Below are 4,691 nucleotides of genomic sequence, written 5' to 3'. Positions count from 1 at the left end.
TGCAGCTGCCAAAAATCGTATATACAAGATATCATCACACACTGTCTATATAAATGGAGCATGAAAGTCACACATGGCTTTTATGGGTGAGGTGTTCTGGAGGCTATTTTTGAATGGCACTGAGTCCTGGTAACATTCAGCCCATTTGTTAAATGTTTACAAAGCACTCATGCTATAAGTAAAAAAAAAAAAAAAAAAAAAAAAAAAAAAAAAAAAAAAAATTCTGCAGTGACCTGAGTCATTAGACTCTGTGTCATCCTGTCATGGAGGACTGGGGATGTGAGGATGCTCCTACCTAGAGCTCCAAATCAGCAAAACTGAATTAAGGTATTTTAAGGTCCAGAAAAGGGCAATGAAGCTGGTGAAGGGTCTGCATCAAAAGTCCTATGAGGAATGGCTGAGGGAGGTGGGGTTGTTTAGCCAGGAGAAGATGAGGCTCAGAGGAAGCCTGTGATTCCCTGGAAGGAGGTTGTAGCTAGATGAGGGTTGGTCTCTTCTCCCAGACCCTAGTGACAGGACAAGAGGACATAGTCTTAAACTGTGCCAGAGGAGGTTTAGGACGAACATTAGCAGGAATTTCTTCACAGAAGGGGTGATTAGACACTGGAATAGTCTGCCCAGGGAGGTTGGTGGAGTCACCATCCCTGGAGGCGTTTCAAGGAAAGACTGGATGTGGCACTTAGTGCCATGGTCTAGTTGACAAGGTGGTGTTCGGTCATAGGCTGTGCTCAATGACCTCAGAGGTCCTTTCCAGCTTAGTTGATTCTGTGAAGGTAGCCTGTACACCTAGAGATGGACGCAGCCTGGCCGCTCCCTACCCGTTCCTTTTGCTGGTGTCAGGGGTACCCAGGTGCCATAGCACACTTTCACAGTTGGACCAACACAAAAGACAGCTGTGCCTGGTGTCACTGCTCCCTCGCACCCAGCTCCCATCACTCTCACACCTGAGCCCAGCTGCCCCTGCCAGCCTTTCAGCGCTGCGCTGCCCGACACATGGACATGCGACTGCCGACGTTCTCCCGCTCTGCAGGTCCGGCTAGGGATGCACAGCCTGAAGTGCGCCTCTGGCACCCTGCCAATCCCACCCTCGGGCGCTGCTCCCCTCCCCAGCAGCAGCGGCCGGGAGCTCCCCCAGCCGCGCCATCCCGAGCGGGCAGCGCCAGCGCCCGGAGGCGGCAGAGGGGCTCGGCCAGGGACGGGCCTCGTGTTCCCGGCTCCAGCGGGGCAGGAGGCGGCAGGGGACCGCTCGGGGCTGCTCGGAGCAGCCCCGGGCCCGCTCCCGCTCCCGCTCCCGCTGCCGCTGCCCGGGCATGCGCGCAGAGCCCGCGGGGCGCCGCCCGTGCCCCCCCCGTCGGCGGGAGCGGCGGGACTTTGCCCCGGGCGCGGCGGTGCCGTCACGCGGCGGCGCCCAATGGCCCCGCGCGCCCGAAATAGCGCGCTATAAATGGCGGCGCCCTCCCGGCCGCCCGGCCCAGGTGTGGCGCTGCCCGAGCGCGGGGGCCGCCGCCCCGGCCCCGCCGCCACCGCCCGGCCCTCCCCTGGTCGCGGCTCACCCACGCCCCGAGCGGCCGGCTGGGCGCGGTCCCGGCCCGCGGGAGAAGCCCCGGGGCAGGGTGTGACGCCCTCGGGGCCCTTGGTGCCTGGCTTAGTCACTTTGTCCTCCCTCAAGGACTCGCTGACTCTTCCTGCAGGTCTTGGTTCCTTCCTCCCTTCAAAGCGTGCGCTTCACCTGCCTCTGCAGAAACCGAGGGGAGCCGATGCCACGCCATCCTGAAAACCCCAAACCTGTCCTGGCAGCCGTGACCTGTGTGTGCTTTTAAAACAGCATCTGTTTGAGACCTGAGACTGCCTGTTCCCAGTGAAGGAAGCGGGCTGATAAAGCTTATCGCCTTGGCCCGTGCTGTTCCATCTCTCCTGCATTAGTCTGAGCCCTGGTGCCACGGGAGAAGGCTGCAGAGATAGCACAGCGCCAGGCCCCTTCTGGGCAGGATGCTGCGGGGAGGACACAGGCCTGCTCTGCCGGCAGCTCACAGCTCGGGCTCCCCAGCTGATACAAACACGCACCATGAATGCATAAACCCAAACCCACCCATGGAAAAACCTAAGGTGGGGTTTTCTTTTTATCCCCTTTCCAGCTGGGAAATATGGGGATGCATCACCAGGAGGTAAGGAGAGCAGAACTGTGAAAACTGAAATGACTCAGAATGAAAGCAAGCAGTCTCCTAGTTGAAGATGTGTGCCTTTTTAAAAAACACATGATAAGGAAAATGTTAAAAATATACCAAGTTCCTGACTATACTTAAGACTGCAAGGGCTGTAAGTTCAGCGGACCCCTTCAAAGATGTGTCCCTACTTGCTTGAGCTGTGCTGGTTTTGTGGACATGCTCCCAACACGTGTTCTCGGTCTGCACTGTGCAATTGCACCTGCTCTCACCCTACTGCTTGGACATAGTCCTTTGCTACTCTCAGATAAGGTATCTGCTGTAGGATCACTGGGTTCAGATTTGTTTTTTTTTTTTGTTTTGGTTTTTTTTTTTTTTTTTTAATTTTTGTTGTGTGTTTGTTTGGTTTTGTGGTTTTTTGCTTGTTTGTTTTTGGGTAGTTTTTTTGTGGTTTTTTTGCCTTTTTTTTTGTGAGACCTTGGTAAAATAATAAAGAATATGCATTTTCTGTTGGGGTAGAGTATCTTACATAATTTTTATGCACACACACACATACACACACACATATATATATACATATGATTTCATACAGCTGAATTCTCTAACTAGAAGTTCTCTTTTTCTTCTTGTCCCTGGATTCAAGGAGAGGTATTTACTGAAATGCTTAGCATAACAGCTGGGGAAGAAGAGTGATCATCACATGAAATTATGAGGTGGCAGGTTCAGAAGAAGGTACCTCTTCACACAAAACATCTTGGAAGTTACTGCTACAGGAGTCAGGAAGCAGCTTAAAGAGCAATTGAGCATGATCACGGAAGGAAAATCTGCGCAGGGATGTTCAGCACAAACACCTCTGATCCAGGAACTCTTTGAGGTGCAAATCCTCATCCTGCAGAAGCATTTTGGAGAGCAGCCTCCCCTGTGCTCATGCTGTCATTAGGCAATTCCTGTTGGCTGCTCTGGAGATAGTCCTGGACTGGACTTGAAACGCTGCTGTTCTGACCCAGCACAGTCATCCCTACATTTAACTGTCGTTTCATTCAACATGGGGGTTTTTTCCACAATCTTTAGTAAGTCATAGACAGCAATTCTTGCAATAAATCTTTGTGACACAAAAATGCTCTTTCTTTATGTTCTGTACCTCTCTTGTTGTTTCCTGCCGGTTACTTCGATTGAGGGATGGAAGGTTGCTTCGCTGTGTGTTTGTATAACACCACATTATCAAGCTGAGCACTGCTCCGTGCCTGTATTTCCTAGTTAATTATTTGATATAAATAAATAATAATAATCTGTATTTCTGAAGGTGGCCACAAGCCAAAAGGCTTGCTGCTTGTTTAAACACTTGAAGTAAGAAACTGTGGAGCTCCAGTCCTTGTGTGCTGGCAGAATGAGACAGATGGGCCATTTGAGAAAGTGATTAAAATACCAGCAATGCCTGCCTAAACAGTTACAAATTCCACACTCCACATCTGCAAGGGCTTGTATTTATTACCTAGGGCACGGGAGCAGGCTTTGAGAGCCTGCTGACACTGAAGGGTGAGAGCAAGGATGAGGTGCCAGTGGTGTGGGGGGCTGTATGATGCCAGCCCCCCACCTCTGCCCTGAGCTGTCCAAGCCTGGCTCAGGGCCCACGGGGAGCTCCTCTTCCAGCCTCGCTGCTGGAAGGAGGTGGATTGCTGCCTACACTTGCTGTTGAGGAGTCAGTTTGGGCATATGAATGCTTGCAGGGTTTTTTTCCCAAAAACAAGACAAATTTTAGTGCCCAGGAGTGGAAGTGCCCTCAGACCACATGGAGAAAAGGAGCATGATCATCCCATGGTATTGAACAATATTCAGGCATGGGCCTCCTGAAAAAGATTCCTTTCCTGTCAAGGCTGGAGAACCTCTATAGACTCTCATGTGCTTTTGTAAACATAGTGGAAATCCAGTGTGTCTGTCATAAGGCAGGGAGGAATTATCTGAGGGAAGGCTGTTTCCCTAAGGAGAAATGAATAGAGGTCCCGTTTCTGCTGAGGAGTATCCTTGCCATATGGATTGGATTTTATAGCAGTGTATGGCTCTTGGGTTGGAGGCACAACTTCCACATGTACAAGGATCCAGCTCAGGATGGATGTGGGCAAAAGCCAAGCGGTAGAGCTGTTGTTCTTCCTGTTTGTCTCACCTGTGTTCTCATTGCTCTGCTGATTGATGGTGGATCAGCAAGGGGCGGCATATGGAATGGGAGACGGCAGCTGCTCACAGAGAGTGACCATGCAAGCCCATCCTGCTGAGAAGTCATGTTTCTTTTACATGACTGCCATCTCTGTTGCTGATAACCATGCAGATTGTGGCTTTAGCAGCCCCTCAGAGACAGCTGTTTCATGAGGATGAGGTGTTCCTCAAAAGCTGCTTAAACATGAAACTACCTTGGGCTTTGTATAGCGCTTTTCTCCAGAAGTGAGTTAGCATATACTGTAAATAAAGACAGTAAAGCTAAATTTATTCTTTAGTTGGAGGACACGGGCCTGTAAGGGATGGAATAAGGAGCTC

General features: G+C 51.1%; 1 long non-coding RNA gene across 1 annotated transcript; it reads left to right on the top strand.

Moving 5' to 3' along the window:
• The first annotated feature begins 1,514 nt into the window (after positions 1 to 1,514).
• LOC132325057 (uncharacterized) lies at positions 1,515 to 3,456 on the top strand. The gene is made up of 2 exons (XR_009485825.1): positions 1,515 to 2,474; positions 2,806 to 3,456. It is a non-coding gene; the product is annotated as an uncharacterized LOC132325057 (long non-coding RNA).
• The last annotated feature ends 1,235 nt before the right edge of the window (positions 3,457 to 4,691 follow it).

Source organism: Haemorhous mexicanus, chromosome 3 (genome assembly GCF_027477595.1).
Source record: "Haemorhous mexicanus isolate bHaeMex1 chromosome 3, bHaeMex1.pri, whole genome shotgun sequence".
Taxonomy (NCBI): Eukaryota; Metazoa; Chordata; class Aves; order Passeriformes; family Fringillidae; genus Haemorhous; species Haemorhous mexicanus.
This window is presented reverse-complemented; position numbering and strand designations above follow the sequence as displayed.